Source organism: Coregonus clupeaformis, unplaced genomic scaffold (assembly GCF_020615455.1).
Source record: "Coregonus clupeaformis isolate EN_2021a unplaced genomic scaffold, ASM2061545v1 scaf2494, whole genome shotgun sequence".
In the NCBI taxonomy this organism is placed as follows: Eukaryota; Metazoa; Chordata; class Actinopteri; order Salmoniformes; family Salmonidae; genus Coregonus; species Coregonus clupeaformis.
Window position 1 is genome coordinate 20342 of NW_025535948.1, and position 19594 is coordinate 39935.

The 19594-nt window shown below is 44.9% G+C and overlaps 1 pseudogene; it reads right to left on the reverse strand.

The window, feature by feature from the left end:
- Nucleotides 1–1940: 1940 nt before the first annotated feature.
- LOC123488767 lies at nt 1941–19058 on the reverse strand (annotated as a pseudogene).
- Nucleotides 19059–19594: the final 536 nt, after the last annotated feature.

A 19594-nucleotide genomic window follows, 5' to 3' on the forward strand; every position in this document is an offset into this window, starting at 1 on the left:
TTTGTGCTGTATGGCCAACTCAGTAATAGCCTGGTCCCAGATGCCACTCATTGTCATGCTAAGCATGTTTGGCATGACATTGAGTGGCAAGGAGTTGACATGATGGCTTAAACAAGACTGGCACTCAGGCTAATTTGCTAACACTTCCTCTGAATGCGCTCTTCATAATGTATAATAAGCGCATAATAAGTGCTCATAAATATCAATTTAATCTCTATGCATTATAGTGCATTATACATAGCTTATAAGGCATTATATATGTGCTTATAATACATTATTAAGAAGCTATTCATGAGAAGTGTTACGAACTTTACACATGGTTGTTAGATGTGGGGACGACCAGGCTAGAGGGGATAGGAACAATTGTCTGGTGAGGTGAGGAGGACAACGCCACGGGAGAGAGGTAAGAGAGGGGGACAGAAACAGGAAGGAATCACTGAGTCATGCAGCCAGGTAGGTTTCCCCTGGAGGATTCTAGGAAAGGAACTTTGATTCTCATACCCTGTCCTGACCCACAGCCCAATGGGGCAATCATCATAATAATAATAACATCACGCCTGTGTTATATTATCACATGTTGTGTTTCACACTCACAGTCCCTTTCACAGTCTGAGTCAAAGACAATAATAAACCATAGATGTCATGTCACAGAATGTTATGATCCATATTCAAAACCCAATGCACATTATGTAGGGGTTCTTTGTTAGGCTATTTTCTGTGACCGGAACGGTCCCTCTCTGTAGAGTGGATGGGGAGTGGTCAATACTCTCTTGAAATGGTCTATCGTTTATTCTGACTCCCTTTCTGTTTTTAACTCTGTATTGACCTCTTAATGACCCTGGGCTGACTTCCTGTAGTGTTCCTTTTGGTAGAGCCCAGGGCAGGTTAGACCAATCACCATCCACTGTTTCCTTGCTTGCTCCCTGATTGGTTCACTCTTGTTCCTCTGCTAGACATACGTCTACCCTCATTCCTATTGCAAAAACGTTGTTGTCTGTCACTATAATAATATATCATGTTATCATATAGTCTCTCACGTCTCTCAGTCAGTGACCAATGCAGAGATCTGCCAAAAATCCCTATCCCACTGCTGAATGGTACAGTCCAAGTAAGGGCAATCACAAGGCACCCATAAATCCACCGGATCTTCCAACTTCAGATTTAAAGAAGAGGAAGTTCAAACTGCTTTCCAAAGAAGGATATCGTCCAGCACCAAGAATGCATAATGCTTCCTCTTAAAAAGACACATATTCTTCTTCCCAGGAGGTGATCTGTTGTTGGGCTGGCATGGCACAGAGCAGGGGTCTGTTACTATTCAGTTCTCATCAGAAAGTCCCAACTCCATAGGATGGAAACGTATAAATGCAGTACAAAGGAACTGTCTGTTGACGACAGAGAACGATTTGAAGAATTAAGACTGAGTAGAAGACACACTTTAAGTTGAATCTTAAAAAATCCTGAAGAGAGGATTGTATTCCGGTCTCCATGGTAACACGATGCCGCATTTGAAACCTGAGCCATGCTTCTTTAAACTGTGTCCTGATGAAGACTGGCTGGAGGCTGGATGGAGGGAGAGAAGCCTCAGGTAACGGTCATCCATCCAGTTAGAGGCCCTGTATTTCTCTCTCTTTTCTCCAGATCCAGTTCCACTGCAGTGTTTGTGGATGTGTGTACAGTACAGTATTTTCATGCATGTGGCTGGTGTGTGTGTGTGTGTGTGTGTGTGTGTGTGTGTGTGTGTGTGTGTGTGAAACAGAGAAGTTCAGGCCTCTACTATTCACATACTCTGATTGGCTCCAGCATCGTGGTGGGGAGTGGTCAGTCAGACCTATACTGCAATACAGGCCTTTGGGGGTGTGGTCACACCGTTTAGGGGGTGTGGTTGGATCCATACTGCAGCACAGGTGGGTTGTGGGTGTGGTCACACCTTTTGGGGTGTGATGTGGCTGCCAGATCCATACTGCTGTACAGGTCATTGGGGGTGTGGTCGGACCAGTGGTTGGGGGAGTGTTCAGACTTGTAGTAAGGGGCCTGCAGCTGCAGTGAGGGGCGTGGTGGAGCCGCAGTCATAGTCCACATCGGTGTGAGCCCCTCCTCCCCCCATCAGTCTGCCCCCTCCAGGATACGGCCTGGCCTCCACCTGCCTGTCCCGGAAACTCTGGATGTAACTCTGGAAGAGAGAGAGAGAGAGAGAGATTAATATTGCATGTTAGATCAGTGATGAGAGAGATAAAGTGAGAGAGAGAGGGAGCGAGAGAGAGGAAAAGAGAGACAGAAAATGTGATGAATGCTAAAAGACTAGAGACACTGAGGAAGAAGAGATGAGGAGAATGGACAGAGAGAGCGAAAGACAACGAGAGAGAGAGAGAGAGACAGGGAGGACACTCACAGGTGATAGGACATCCCCGTCAAAGCGTCGTATAGGGTTGGGTTTCCTGCGATAGGCGGGTTCGGGGTGCAGGGGTTTGGGAGGGTGAGAGCTGTGGGTGGAGTCTCTCTGTTGCTTATTCTTCTTCTTCTTCCTGCTGCGATCCCTCCGCTCCTCCTTTTGACGGATACGCATCAGCTGGACCTGCCGCTGCTGACGACTGATTATCACTGAGAGAGGGAGATGGAAGAAGGGGTTCAGATATACACACACATACACACACTCAAAAAACACGCATGCACGTACACACACGCAAGGACATTGTGCAGCTAGCAACAGATGTTTTAAAACACGCACACAAGAACGACCCAACAAGCCCTTTGACAGTTGCCCTGCTCCACATGAATTGTGTTCTGATTGTGTTCATCTTTTTATTTAGACTAGACAAGCAGAGCCAGGCACCATCTGGTAGCCAGGGAGTTCACCCAGCAATAATCTGCTTCTCTCTCTCTCTCTCTCTTCCCCTGAAGCTACCTGCTCTTTGTCTCTCCCCCTCTCTCTCTTTATTTCTCATCTTTGTTCACCTTCTATCACCCCTCCCTTTCTTGTTTACTTTTTTTTTTTTTTCTCTCTCTCTCTCTCTCTCTCTCCTCTCTCTCTCTCTCTCTCTCTCTCTCTCTCTCTCTCTCTCTCTCTCTCCCCCCCCCCCCCCCCTCTCTCTCTCCCCCCCCCCCCCCCCCCCCCTCTCCTCTCTCTCTCTCTCTCTCTCTCTCTCTCTCTCTCTCTCTCTCTCTCTCTCTCTCTCTCTCCACCTATTCCGCTCCAGTCATTACCATGAGCCCGTCCTTCCCAATAAGGTGCCACCAACCTCCTGTGGTCCACAACCATCAGCATTGACGTCAGTGTAACCCCTCCAGCCCCAGATCTCAGACTCACCCTTGGTGTGGGAGTATCCCTCTGCCGTCACCTTCCACTGTATCAACACCCCCAGGAGCGTCAGGGCAGGCCACACCCCCAGCACCACCCAGGTGATCCAGCAGACGGGCCTCCCTCTGGGCGCCGCCACCCTCTCATACATATACAGCACCAGGGCAAACAGCTCCACAAAGTAGTCCAGCGCCACCGTGATTACCGCCGCCCGAACACGGCCGTGGACATGGTGGTGAAGAACGCTGCCATTGGAGGGTGAGAACGGCAAACAGCATGCCCAGGCCGAGCAGCACCCCCAGGGGGACCCAGACCGACCTCGGGGGCTGTTCGACAGCTCTTCCATGCCCACCAGGGTAGCCACGGCCACCAAGAGGCCCAGGAGGAGACCCACCATGAAGAGACCCACGGAGCGAACCAGCATGGTGACCAGGCCGCAGAGGGGTGCCGATGCCTAGGCCGATGCCCACCGAGGCCTCCACACTGAGCTGGGTGTCCAGGACGCGCTCCCTTATAACACAACATGAAGATGACGATGGAGCCAAACATCAGGCCCGTCAGGAACATCACCGCCTTGAAACAACGGTACCCTGAGGAGCAGAAAGACAGGGAGTTTGTCTTGAGCATAGAGATCCACTATATTGTGTTCTATTTAATTATGCGGTCTTGAGATTGTCTTGTTTGACCATCTCTGTTATATGTTTACCTTGGCAATGTACATAAATGTACCAAGTCAATAGTTGATTAAATTAAATTGGATTGAGAAGGAGAGAGACAAATTTGAATCTGAGAGCGAGAGAGAAAGGAGAGATGAGGGAGAGAGAGAGAGAAGGAGAGCGAGAGAGAGAGAGAGAGAGCGAGAGAGAGAGAGAGAGAGACAGAGAGAGAGAGAGACGAGAGAGAGAGAGAGAGAGAGGTGAGATGATTACCCTATGCATACCCTCGGAGCGGCTAAATTCTCCAGAATATCAGCTCAGTGTTGCTTACATAATCTCATCACTGTGCTTCACTTGTAATCACTATTTATCATAGTGTCAGAGAGGTTCTGCAGATGTGACTGATGAACATTACTACTGAGAATAATAAAATACCACTTAGTGTGTCAAAAGAGGAGGAGCTATGACCATTCTACTTCTACAAAGAATCCCTTTTGCACCTGTGACTCACCGAAGAAGCAGTAGATGATGCCGAAGAGGCAACACATGGAGCACACGACGGAGGGAACCACTTTGTAGCGCCCGGCCCGTCTCGTCACAGCCGTCCAATCGCTCAGGGTTTAGGTCCTGAGGGGCGGGGCCAGCTTGAGCACCAGCGTTTGTAGCGTGGACGTCATGGCGACCAGAGAGTGATGGAGTGATGGAGAAAGTGAGAATGAGAGATGGAGGGATTGGAGTTTTCAGGAGAGGGAGGAGTAGGGCAGGGAAGATTAGGGAGCACTTCCCATCCACAAGAATCCACCTGTAAAGAGAGAGAGAGAGAGAGAGAGAGAGAGAGAGAGAGAGAGAGATAAGGAAAATGTTAGACATGTATGCATTTACTATAGTTGCTGCAAAAACCTCCACACACACACAGGTGTGTAAGTAGAGCAGTGATCAAGAGTTACAGAGAACAGACAGACTCCCTCATGTTTGGATCAGGCATTTAAGTATGAATATCATCTCTCAACACGTTGGAACAAACATCAGAGACACAGTCTGATTGTTCTACAGATGTGTTCTTCTATTTGAACAGTGACTGACTCTCTCCCACACAAAGACACTGACATATGCTTCACCAAAGCTCTCACCCACCGACATCGTTCCCCTCATTCCCACCCTTCCTCCTTTGTTCTCTCTCTCCCCGTCTCTCTGTCTCTCCAGTCTTCCGTGCGAGGGAGGTTTCTGGGTCAGATGTTGGGTTACATAAGGAGCCCAGTGTGTGTGTTAGGGAGCTAGTTTGACTCTCACTGGAGCTGTTGCTGGTGAGATATTTATGAGCTCCATATTGTTCCCAGCATGCATCACTTCACCTCCCCGACGCCTTGCTATCGCTCACCCACACCTCACCTGAATGTCACCCCACCCCTTCTTGCGTCTCTCTCTCTCGCTCTCTCTCCTTCCTTCCTTCCTTTCCTCTCTCCCTCTCCTCCCCTTTCTCTCTCCTTCCGTGTCCTCCTCTCTCCCTTTCCCATGGCAGGTTTCATTATTTCTCTTCCAGAAGGTGTGGCTCTGACAGCTATGGAGTTACAGCAAACAGGTTTCACACCATTTAACATCATAGAAGTGAAGGTGCTGCTTGGGTAGACAGTATTAGCATGTCAGCATTTACCAAGGCCTCTGAATATGCATCAACCAGAAAGCCAGGGTGTGTGTGTGTGTATGTGTGTGTGTGTGTGTGTGTTTCTCTATGTGGCTCAGTGCCAGTGTCAGGCCTGATCAATGGCCCAGCATGAAGCTATGTGTCTGAAGTGATGTACCATACACCTGAAGGGAGAGGTTGACTGAGGGAAAGTAAACACATTGATATAAATTAACTGAAGCTGCAATAGGTCTCTGTGGGATACAGCCTCTACCGTCCTCTAAGGATGGAATAAGAGGAGCAAGGGGCGAGCTCTGGGGAGAACGTAGTGAAACATCAATGGATCCCTGGCTGATTCTACAGTATCAACTGGGATTTATGAAATCCTCCCTGAGGTATGGATTAAAAATAGAATTGGGTTGGAGGCCTTTGCTTTGCACTACGCCAACATGTACTGCGCTATAACAGGATTGGACAGGACTCTATGTATGGAGTAGGTGTGTAGACTACATGATTAGCTATTACGTTATTACATTAAGAAACATGTCTAGTAGCGTTGCTATTTAAGATGGAAGTGGACAAGGGAGAATAGGCTATCTCTGTCTTCTTCTGACGCTGACTAAATCCTTCCAAACCCATAAGTCACATCCAGCCCCTAGCTGCTCTCCTCTCATCCAAACATGTTATAATAATAATCATCTTTCCGTGCGGATTACTCCATCTCTGCTGAACACCCGAGAGCGGAATGGAGCGCCAGTAAGCTGTTCTAGAAGCAGATCCAGGGTTAGAATAGAGAGTTTCAATGTTCACAAAGAGATCATCTGTTGAAAAACACAGTTCAGTTGAAAAACAGCTTGGCATTCTTATACAATAACAACTTCCCACTTCCTGTCTGTTGTCATGACAATGGTAGGATGTTTGGATTCCGAGCATGTCCTGGTCCAAGTTGCATGTCTGACCAATGGGAGAGCTGCCTAAACCACCATAGCAACAGTCAGAGAGCCAATCAGTGCCCGTCTGGCTGTTCCTCTCTGTCGGTTAGTATCTCTCACTCTCTCTCTCCTTCCTCTACCAGTTCACAGACTAGCGCTCTCCCTTTGGCAAGTCCCCCCTCATGTCAGATGTAAACAATGACTTAAGATAGATACAGACACACACGCACAGTGGCCTTGCTGGTTTCTTTTGCCTCACATTCATCTAGTTGTGACAAAAGACTAGAGTGCGTGTGACTGTGTGAGCCCAAATCACACGGGGAGATGTCCGTCAACGGCGTGAAATTGGTGTGCGAGAGTAGCGAGCGTTAATTCACATACACTGCGTAGCGTATGATAAAGTAATTGTCATTATGACAATCCATAATAAATAGTTGCATTTAATTATGTTCGCTATGTAGGCTAGCCCCTGTGTGTTATTGTTGTGACTCAATTTATATGTCCTACGGAAGCCACCATACCTGGGCAAAACAGTTGTTATGCTAGATCACGAACGTGAGTAGAGTTGTAGCTTATAAACCCGAGACGTTTATAAAGAACTAGCTAAGTGTCGTTTTTCTACACAACAGTATTCTCTCTTGAAATCCGAGTTCCTCTAGTTTTCCAGTCGTAACCTGCCTAGGTTATATGCCAAGCTATGATCGAAATCAACACAGACAGGCTGCAATTGTTTTCAAATATGCAGTCTAATTCACTGATATTGATAAACAATGCACAAACAGAATATGTTCTGACAATTTATCAGCTAATTGTACCAACACTGCTCTGCGTGGACGCGAGAAAAATACACTTGCTTTCTAATTTGACGCGCTCTGACGCCGTTGATGCACGTGCCTCGTCTGTTCTCTCTCATTCACTCCCATGCATTCTCATTCCAGCTTGAGCACGCACGTAAAAAAAAAAGCTTATCGTGTGATTTGGTCTTTACGGTGTGTGAGCAGGCAGATCCAAGGACAGAGAGGGAGAAAAAAGTGGTGTGAGATAAAATGCCAACACTAGAGTCTGGTGTGAAAGTGTGTACTAGTGGAATAGCATTAGATCCTACATTTAGTCCTAGCCATTTAAGCTCCATATGGTGATTATCTGGACAGGGTGCAAACTGCAAACACACTCATTGAATGGCTTTCCACATCATATCATATCTTTATAGAACAGAATCAATCTAGTAACTGGCGTTTTTCCTGGTCAGGTCACAGGTTCAGGACAAACTCTAAGAATAGCATATGATAGGGGGCAGTGTGGTGTGGATGATACCATGGTGCTGTGTAGAGTAGTAGCCTATCATGTGAGATGGGTGGAGTCTGTCCGCTGCCCTGCAGCATCATGTTCTAGTCTAGCAGACATCCAGCTGTAATAATCCCCAACGGGCCTGTGTGTGTGACCATCTCTCTCTGTGTGTGTGTGTGTACTGTCTATGACTTCCTCTCAGCCAGTGGGGCAGACAGCTGTACTTGCTGACATCTTCTCATCTGACAGATGCTCAAATCTACTCAGCCATATGTTAACAGACAGCATTAATATAGCTGCTGTGACCCCCCTTTATATGGTGTCTGCTGGTGTTGACAATGGTTGGGACAAATTAGAGACTTTACTGAAGGGACTGTGGGCTTTGTAAATGTGAAAAAAAGGCATGTTTACACCATTATACTGTACCTGCCTCTTGCCTCCCACTTCTACTCTTGAATGAATGTTCAAAAGGCACTATATAAATACATTTTGATTCATTTGTTACTCTTATTCCACTATTTTCTGAAGCGTTTTTCATAATGAATCTTGTTCTGGAGGCAGCTCTGCAGAGTGGTCACTAGCTGGCACAGCCACAAAGTTATGAAATCTGATTTTAAACCTAACCCTAACCTTATCCCTAACCACATTGCTAACCCTAATCTTAAATTAAGACCAAAAAAGCTCATTTTAGTTTTTCATACATTTTTACTATATACTGTAGCCAATTTTGACTTTGCAGCTGGCCTAACTAAGGGGACATTGTTCAGGTCAGCCTCTAGGACAAAGCTCATGACAATAAATGTCAACCTGACTGTTTTCTGATCATCTTACCAGAGATTCTTAGTGTTCTTTGTAGGCACGCCATCATAACAGGATTGCAATCTAATTAGACAAAACACATAAACTGCTGAACACGCTCATTTACACAGATATACATAACCACACATACACGTGGCAGTAACATTCAGATCATACGGTAGGTATCGACAATGATGCATTCGGAAAGCTTACAGTTGAAAGCCTTTCATTGAGCGATTTAATTACTTTTTGATCTCCTTAGCCTGGAGTGGCCTGTGTAGTTGGAGGCTACAGGGCTAAAGGATGAGAGAGAGAGAGAGAGAGAGAGAGAGAGAGAGAGAGAGAGAGAGAGAACAATTATAAAACAGTAAGATGAGAGAGAGAGAGAACAATTATAAAACAGTATGAAGAATTTGAAAACCTAAATGAGGAAGACAAACTTAAATACATACTTGGTGAAAAACCAAAATGCTGTGCTTCAGCAGGCAAATGTGTGGCCTCCTGCCACAACCCCAGGGACAGCCAGTAAGAAGTATAATGTGATTATTCATGTTAGCGTATTCTTTATTATTATGTGTTGAAATTGCTGTTAATATGAGTATCACTATCATTATTGTTGCTTAATTACAAACAGTCTAGTACATTCCTTTCTCTGAGCATCGTCACTATGTTTACTTTGACAATGGAAGTGTTTACTTTCCATGTCAATAAAGTATACTGAACTGAATTGAGAGAGTGAAAAGAGAGAGAGAGAAATATAACCAGTAATCTAACATTTAAATGTCTCTATTCTTTTGAAACTTTTGTGAGTGTAATGTTTACTGTTAATTTCTGATTGTTTATACTTTTGTTTATTATGTATTTCACTTGCTTTGGCAATGCAAAACGTTTCCCATGCCAATAAAGTAGAGTCCAAAAGTCGCACTCAAAACCATGAAAAGGAATATCCCAAGGAGGTTGAGATGCAAAGAATATAATTCATGATCGAAAGAATACAAAAAGTGAAAGTGCAACGCATTGACTCCTGATTCGCCAGTCTCCTAATCAACTATCTGCTTGCACCTGTTGCACACGCAGGTGTGTCTCCTTAAGTACATATCTTCTTCATTTGTTTGTATAGCACTGATGCTCTGTTCCTTTCTCATTATTTGTTTATATGGCACCTTTCACTTTTAGTATTCTTTCAAGCATGGATTAAAATAATGATATTATTTTTGCATCTCGGCCTCCTTGGGTTATTCCTTTTCATGGTTTTGAGTGCGAGTACCTTTTGAACTCTACAGGTAGTCTTCTCTCCCACGCACCAGCCGCCTTTCATTCTAGCCTGAGAGCTAACCCTTATACTGGCTTTCCATGTCAATAAAGCCCATTGAATAGAGAGAAATAGAGAGAGAGATAAATATATAAATAGAGAGAGAGAGAGAGAGAGAAATATATAAATAGAGAGAGAGAGAGGGTTTGACCAGAGGGAGCGGTGCAGCTGGGTGTGTTTGTGTACAGAGGGATGACAGTGAAAGAGGTAGTATCTCTCAGTACAATAGCCCTGCCATTTCTGATTGATTCTAGTGGTGTGGGGAATCAAATGGAAAGAGGGGAGAGGGGCTAGGAGGGACATGAAGCCATGGCTTTAGTCAGCCCCAGATAATCTAGCTGAGCGCCTCAGCAACATGGAGATGAATATGTTTGACTGTATGTGTGTGTGTGTGTGTGTGTGTGTGTGTGTGCGCGCGCGTGTGCGTGTGTGTGTCTACAATGCTCATAAGTCATGAGCCTCATTCACTAACAGGACCAATCTATACTGTACTCTCTGAGAGAGCTGCTCTATGCTGACATATCCTAGTTATGTGGCACCAGAGTGTAGTGACTGACCATGTTTATGACTGAAGTGTCAGTGCTTCTGTATAAATGTCATCAAAGCCTTCAAGAGGATAGCTGACTAAGAATGTGGGTAAGAATTATTACATCAATGTCTTACTTCAGTCTCATTAGATACAACTATGATCAGTACTGAATAGTGTATGTGAGTGACTATTTCTGCGTCTGCGTCACAGTCGTCGTGACTGACGCCAAGCCAAAGCGTGTACCAAATAAGTAGCCCAGTGAATGACTGGAGATACGCTGACACACACAGCCAGGACCCCCCCGCACAGCCCACTCAAGCCTTCCTGCAAGCTGTTGTCGTGCTACAGCCTGGCAGTGCAGTCTGGAGATGATGAAACCAAAGATGTAACCATGCTGACTGGTGACTACCCACAACCCAGCGTATAGGAACTGGACCCGCTCCAGTCTCCACACACACAACCAGCAGGACATTGGCTGCATCCCAAAGGGCACTCTATTCCCTATATAGTGCACTACTTTTGACCTGAGCCCAGTGCACTAAACAGGGAATAGAGTGCCATTTGGGATGCAGACATAATATTATAGTCATCCTCCTACGGCTCCACAGAGACCTTTGATATATGTTTAAGGACAGTATGTACCTTGGTGTATGAGTGTGTGTGTGAGGGAGAGAGGGGGGTTTGTGTGTGTTGGGGGGAGAGGGATATGTGTGTGTGTGTGTGTGTGGCTGCCTACATTACTCCATTAGCAGATTGCACTAACCTATTTAGTCATCTCAGTCTTCTTCTCAGTACAAACAAATGTGTCACTACAGATGACAGTCTCTCTGTCTCCCAACTCCTCTCTCTCTCTCTCTCTCTCTCTCTCTGTCTCCCAACTCCTCTCTCTCTCTCTCTCTGTCTCCCAACTCCTCTCTCTCTCTCTCTGTCTCCCAACTCATATCTCTCTCTCTCTCTCTCTGTCTGTCTCCCAACTCCTCTCTCTCTCTCTCTCTGTCTCCCAACTCTCTCTCTCTCTCTCTCTCTCTCTCTCTCTCTGTCTCCCAACTCTCTCTCTCTCTCTCTCTCTCTCTCTCTCTCTCTCTCTCCTTCTCTGTGTCACAATGGCACAGTGTCGTGACAAGAACACCAGAGAACATGTGCAGGGATGTCACCTTGTATGATCATCCCACGGTAGTGAGTGGGCATAAGCAATAGCTATAACACGTGTGATACCCAGCACGGGCTTGGCTTCCAATGCCAACCATATAGCATAACTCTCATATGTACGACTACGCATACACTCTTGGAACTATGAAAGACGTATCTGACAGCATACCTTTGTCGCATTTCCCAATCTCAAAGCGATATGTTGAAGAAGAACATGGGGTGAGAGCAGGAAGTGAATTACATGAATGAGACCTGAGACTACACAGAAGAAAGAAAAGAAAGGTTGAATAAGAGTGAAAATGGAGAACAAGTAAAAGAAAGAAAAATACATCTAGAAGGCCAGATCTGCCAATGGGCTCCCCATTCCCCAGTGTTTGCTTACATAACCACTTCATAATGCATTGCTCACTATGTTACTGTGTTGCTGCGGGCTTTAGTCTGTCGCTGCTGCTAAATGTCTTTATAGACTTCATCAGATGTTTTCTCACTGTGTTGCTGTTGCTGCGGGCTTTAGTCTGTCGCTGCTCCTAAATGTCTTTATAGACTTCATCAGATGTTTTCTCACTGTGTTACTGCTGGTGTGGGCTTCAGGTCTGTCGCTGCTCCTAAATGTCTTCATTGGGTTCCCCAGATGTTCGCTCACTGTTTTGGAGCTAGGAGGACTGTCTATGGATATAATGCAATCCAATAGAAATAAAATCAATTAGTGTGCTTTTCTAAAAATACAATGAAGCAAACACACACACTTTCTTTAGGAAATATACCTTTTCTAGTTCAATTTATTCTATTGGGTGTAATTATATTTTTATGTCCAATCACACAGATACAAAATGGTGGCTGTGTTGCCAGTCGCTTTGCTTGTTAGCTTCTTATCTCCTTCTTCATCAACTTCATAATACAGACATCAGTAGTCTGATCAAGCAAGATTGCATATATTCTCGCTCTTTCTCTCTCTCTCTCTCTCTCTCTCTCTCTCTCTCTCTCTCTCTCTCTCTCTCTCTCTCTCTCTCTCTCTCTCTCTCTCTCTCTCTCTCTCTCTCTCTCTCTCTCTCTCTCTCTCTCTCTCTCTCTCTCTCTCTCTCTCTCTCTGTATCTCTCTCTCTCTGTCTCTCTCTCTCTCTCTCTCTCTCTCTCTCTCTCTCTCTGCAGATATCTTTGGGTTTCGCCAGTCTTATCTCTTGTTCTCTCCCCAATTGAATTTCAAGGGCATAACCAAAATAATCAAATAGGGCCTACTAAGATGCAGTAGACCAAGGTTATGTAGAATGTTTTGGGATGAACGTAGCCTGGGTGCCAGTCTGTTTCTGCTCTCTTGCCAACTCCTTATGGAATTGTTATGCCAAACAGGTTTGCAAGAGCACAAACAGATCTGGGACCAGCCAGGCTAGGATGAAAGTATGACACCCACGTAACTCCAGGAAGGCCAATGAACTACTGTGAGAGTTCCATGAGGCATGTGTAACAGACAACGCTCACATGGTCACAGACTTAGATCACACAGTCCTATCAGAGCCACTTGCCAATGAAGAGCTATAGCTTGTGGCATGCACACAAGGGTTTGGCGCGATAACAGTGACAGTTATCAATCAATATAGCTGTTCATTTCAACCCTGAACCTCTAAAGCTGCCTAATGTCGATCAATATCTATCACTGATGTCTGACTGACAGTGGTCGCTGTGGAAACGTGACAGGCTGTGTCACCGTGGTAACTAGGACAGCTGTGGTGGCAGGCAGATCATTGGTGTGTATGTCAACACCATAGAGAGGGTATGTCAACACCATTGGGGCACCATAGGGACCATGAGAAACCCTTGAGGAGACAATAGATAGTGATTTAACTAAATGTCAAATCCTACCAAACAGATAGAGGAGACATGGTGTTAGACGTGGCTGCTTCAGGCACGTTGTTGGCATATTATTTGTCCTCTACCCCTTCTGGTTCTGGTTGTGATGCTAGGCCCAGGCAGAGTGGTGTGGACCTGGGCAGACGAGGATGTGTTGTCTGGCCTGGGGATCACCTGGTTAGACAGTGGGTGGCCCAAAGGTGGCACATTATGGGCAAATAAAATGATCCTACTTCAGTAAATGCTGCCTGCATGGATGGACTAGAAATCTCTTCATTCTGCCCATAAAGGGGTGGTGGTGATGGTGGGGTGGATCCGGGGGCAGAGAGAGAGAGATGGGTTTATCTATGAGAGCTTTGTGTGTCAGCGGACATGGCCATGAATGCTACCAATTGTTTTCATCAGCAGACTGCTGAGGCTGCAGCTCATACACTCTCTCTGGGATGGAGTTCCTTTGGAGTCGTTAATGAACTGAACAGACCACTTTACGCATCTCTCAAAGAGACCCAGGCAGTCTAGTGGGAATCTAAGGGAGTTGAATTCTTTCTGTGTGTGGACCTAGAGGTGACTTGCAGTGGTTTATTATACACATACAAAGAGTCTCTCTCTACTGACTCTTCTAATCTAATTGCATCAATTCACCTGTAATTATTCACTAGGACAAATGATTGAGGTCCAGAAACAATGGCTAGACCTTAGGCAGTTGTAAAACTAAATTCAGCTTATTAATATTTATGCTCTCATACTTATGATTGAGTTAGTCCCAGTCTGTGTCGGTCTGATCTGGTGTTAATCTTGGTGTGTGTGTGTGTGTGTGTGTGTGTGTTCTGCACATAGACGGATAATGAGATTGGGCCCTGCTATCTGTATCTGTAGCCAGGGGGAAGGACAGCAGAGGACTGGATTAATGCTATTACAATCCATCTCATTCCCACCCCTCATGCAAACACGCTTCACCTCTCCTCACTTCACCTCCCTTTCCCTTATTCTCTCTCTCTCCATCTCTCTCTGTATCCCACAACTTTTATGTTGCGTCTTCTGCTATCATTCCTTCATACATCACATTCCCCATCGCTCTCCTTCTCTATCACTTCTCCACATTCTCTCTTCCCTTCTTCCTCCATGTCCCCGCTCCTTTGAGTGTAAACGCTGTTATTAGTCTTTACTTAGCGTTGTCATTGTTACATAACTGGGATAGTTGTACAACAAAGGCTCCGTCTCCACACCGTCTTTAAGATGCTACTGCAGTATAGGTCCCTCAGTGTTCCCAATCCTCCCCCTCACTGAAACCCTACACACTCTCTCCCTGTATACCCTGAGGAAGGAATTGGATAGTATCCAAAAACATCCCACTCCTTATCATTCAGGAACTGTATCTTGCTGCATAATGATTCACCTCACCTCTTCCTCATCTCTCTATACTCTCAAATGGGTGTTTCCTTTCCTTGTCTCTTTTCTTTTAGTCGCAATGATTGAAATGGATGAATGAATGAATTAATGATTGATTGAATGAATGATTTGTTCCTCGAATTCAGAGGCAATGATGGAAAGCGAATGAGCGGAAGTCATGCACTTAAACTACTGGCAGCCATTACACTTAGCCATCATTCAACCACACACAGCAGGCAATAAAAACATCTCTCTCTCTCTCCCTCTCTGAATTAAGTTATTTCATTTAACGCAACATAATCTAAAAATATCTAAGCAGCTCAACAGGACATGGGATTAGACACATAACTGTTTAACAATCATCATAATCAAAGGGATCAAAGCATCATAGTTACGATCATCTCCATAATTAAAATGAATTCCTTAATCTCCATAAATCTGTGTAAAAAAAAAAGAAGGTCACACATAAATAGACATAGGATTTCAGAATGTACAACAAAACACCTGTCTGATAAGCAATACGACATTCCTGTGTGTGTGCATGTCGAGGAAGGACTTTTGCTTTTCAGTTCCTTAATCCAGGCTGCACGCTCATTTGACCCCGTCCATGACCCGACCTCTAAACTGGCCCTGTCAAATAACAGCACAGCAACGACCTCTGTCATGAATCAATCAATAGTCTTCATGAACTCCCTCATCAATGGAGCTATCATGCAATTCAGTCAACACAGTGATTGGAATACATGGAATAAATCAATTCAATTAGACTTGTTTTTGCTGTTAAAAGAACAATGCTTCCATTGGTCGATATGACAACACATGACAGTTATGTTGCCAATAATGGGTCATGATGAGGACAGATAGACAGAGCAAATTAGATGGTCACTCAGCCAGTGTCTTGTTCCTACAGCGAGGGAAAAAAGTATTTGATCCCCTGCTGATTTTGTACGTTTGCCCACTGACAAAGAAATGATCAGTCTATAATTTTAATGGTTGGTTTATTTGAACAGTGAGAGACAGAATAACAACAAAAAAATCCAGAAAAACTCATGTCAAAAATGTTATAAATTGATTTGCATTTTAATGAGGGAAATAAGTATTTGACCCCCTCTCAATCAGAAAGATTTCTGGCTCCCAGGTGTCTTTTATACAGGTAACGAGCTGAGATTAGGAGCACACTCTTAAAGGGAGTGCTCCTAATCTCAGTTTGTTACCTGTATAAAAGACACCTGTCCACAGAAGCAATCAATCAATCAGATTCCAAACTCTGCACCATGGCCAAGACCAAAGAGCTCTCCAAGGATGTCAGGGACAAGATTGTAGGCCTACACAAGGCTGGAATGAGCTACAAGACCATCGCCAAGCAGCTTGGTGAGAAGGTGAAAACAGTTGGTGTGATTATTCGCAAATGGAAGAAACACAAAAGAACTGTCAATCTCCCTCGGCCTGGGGCTCCATGCAAGATCTCACCTCGTGGAGTTGCAATGATCATGATAACGGTGAGGAATCAGCCCAGAACTACACGGGAGGATCTTGTCAATGATCTCAAGGCAGCTGGGACCATAGTCACCAAGAAAACAATTGGTAACACTCTACGCCGTGAAGGACTGAAATCATGCAGCGCCCGCAAGGTCCCCCTGTTCAATGAAGCACATATACATGCCCATCTGAAGTTTGCCAATGAACATCTGAATGATTCAGAGGAGAACTGGGTGAAAGTGTTGTGGTCAGATGAGACCAAAATGGAGCTCTTTGGCATCAACTCAACTCGCCGTGTTTGGAGGAGGAGGAATGCTGCCTATGACCCCAAGAACACCATCCCCGCCATCAAACACGGAGGTGGAAACATTATGCTTTGGGGTTGTTTTTCTGCTAAGGAGACAGGACAACTTCACCGCATCAAAGGGACGATGGACGGGGCCATGTACCGTCAAATCTTGGGTGAGAACCTCCTTCCCTCAGCCAGGGCATTGAAAATGGGTCGTGGATGGGTATTCCAGCATGACAATGACCCAAAACACACGGCCAAGGCATCAAAGGAGTGGCTCAAGAAGAAGCACATTAAGGTCCTGGAGTGGCCTAGCCAGTCTCCAGACCTTAATCCCATAGAAAATCTGTGGAGGGGAGCTGAAGGTTCGAGTTGCCAAACGTTAGCCTCGAAACCTTAATGACTTGGAGAAGATCTGCAAAGAGGAGTGGGACAAAATCCCTCCTGAGATGTGTGCAAACCTGGTGGCCAACTACAATAAACGTCCGACCTCTGTGATTGCCAACAAGGGTTTTGCCACCAAGTACTAAGTCATGTTTTGCAGAGGGGTCAAATACTTATTTCCCTTATTAAAATGCAAATTAATTTATAACATTTTTGACATCCGTTTTTCTGGATTATTTTGTTGTTATTCTGTCTCTCACTGTTCAAATAAACCTACCATTAAAATTATAGACTGATCATTTCTTTGTCAGTGGGCAAATGTACAAAATCAGCAGGGGATCAAATACTTTTTTCCCCTCACTGTATGTAGGTCTATTGACATTGACTGGCGCTGCCTGGCCTGGTCTGAGAAGGGGTTGGAACAGGACAGGTCAGAGGTCAGGATAATGAAGTGGAAGGTGGGTGGTTCAGCGTTCCAATTGGATCAGTGTCAGGGCATGGTTGTTTTCAGGGCATGGCTGTTCCACTGCTGACATGGAAATCAATGGGCAACATGTGCTGCTTTATCTCCACCACTGACAAACACATGTACTCACACACACACACACACACACACCTTTCAGTGTGCGTGAGAAAGAAAACATGTCAATGTGTTATCATAGCCTGCGATTTCTCTGGAAGGAAGATGTTTACACTAGGAAACAGAATCTACACTAAACATGAGAAATATGGAGCGAGATAGGAACAGAGAGAGACCGGAAGAAAGAGAGAGAGAGAGAGATATGGAAAGAGAGAGACACAGATGCCAGATTGTTGTCAACAAGGCTCAAGATGTTGTATGTTTGTTTTTCCTCTAGGATCATTCAAACCTGTGTGCACCACCAACAGGCTAAGGAAACCCTCATGGTCTGAAGGCTGTGGGGTTGACAGATTGACTGCCTCACTAGAATAATAACACACAGACAGCCATACAGTGATATCCTGTCTGTTAGGCGAGAGAGCAGGTAGTATTATCTTGAATGTGTTTACCCTGTGACTCAATGAGAACTGGATGCTTTCTTTCCACAACACACCAGTGAGACCTAAAGATTTAGTTCCCTGAGCTAACAGCCTAGGCTTTAGCTCGGTGGGCTATTCCACAGCATTGAGGTGCGCAGACGACCTGGGCTCAAACCCAGTAAGTCACTCACATACACCTCCATAGGCTTAGGCTACCCATCTATTTAGAGTGGATGTATGGCGGTGGCATTTCCCTGGTTTGCACTTTATAATAGATTATGCTATGTTGCCTACCCAAAGCGTCTACACCACATTTGTATTGTAATGTAACTGACAAAGACCCTGTGATAGCAGCACTATTGACTGGAATGGCATCTTTGCACACTTGCGCTTTGTGGACATCATGGATATAGCTTCACAAGGCAGAAATGAAATGATGGCATTGATGCTATAGTGCCGTCGGACTTCTATAGGTCTGACCTAATTAATTAGATGTAAACAACCATTCCGTAGGATTAAATAACACAACATCTTTCATTTGACATTAGCGCCGGAACCATAGTGAACCAACGGTCATCTCAGCGGTTGAGTAGCTAGGCCAGTGGAAAACCGTTCCGCCTGGGATGCCCGCGGCATGGAATGTCCATTCGAATGGTCCCTATGATGAACAAAGCGGCGAATCGTCGGCGGCAACTCACCATCGCAAAGCCTCAGCATCCTACGAAGCACTGCCCCAGCCATTCTGTCCGCATCTTGCCCAAAAACGACTCCTCCGAATCCTTCAGCATCCCTCATTTTGATACTCACTCCCTATCAATAGGATAGACAGTCAAAGCGCACTAGGGCGCGACGGATGATTCTAGCTAGTCCAGTTAATCCAATGCAGCCAGACACACACGACAACTGTAGCCTAATTCAAAAATATACAGTGACTAGTCTACATTATAGAACATATACTATCTATGTATAGCATAATCTTCGAGAAGTATCCTACATCTTCATCCAGTCCACATTCGAAGCTTTGCAGAGTGCCGACGAAAATAATGTGAGCGTCCAGGGCATACGGAGGAGACATATAGCATCAGCAGGCTCAATAGGCTCATGCCGGGGCATACCATTCTAGGGAAAAGTGCAGGGCTGGAAGGATGAGGATAAGAGGGCAGGAGCGCTCTAGGACAAAATATGGAGGACAGTGGTGCCGATCCATGTGAGATGTTCTGCTTATAATGAAATGAAATGAAATTCTCAACATCAAATAAATATGAATATTTAACTAAATACATCCAGTGTTCAGAGTTGCCCTACGTAGCTGTGGTCCATAGGCTACTTGATAAATATGTCTAGGCTGGCTATGGGCCTATAATATAGCCCACATGTGAGATGTAAAATGTGGGCCTAATCATCCATAAAACTGCCAATAGCATTGGTGCCTATGTGGTCTGTCCTGTAAAAATTTGCTTCAACAAGTTACAAGTAAATGAATTAGGTTTTCTCAATTGAAAAAAAAAACAACTGCATTTGTTGAAGCCAAATATATGATTAAATGCCAACTGTTATATTTGATTATTAACAAACCTATATTTAAAGTTGCAACCTACTATATTTAATTTAACACTCAACTTACTTTTCC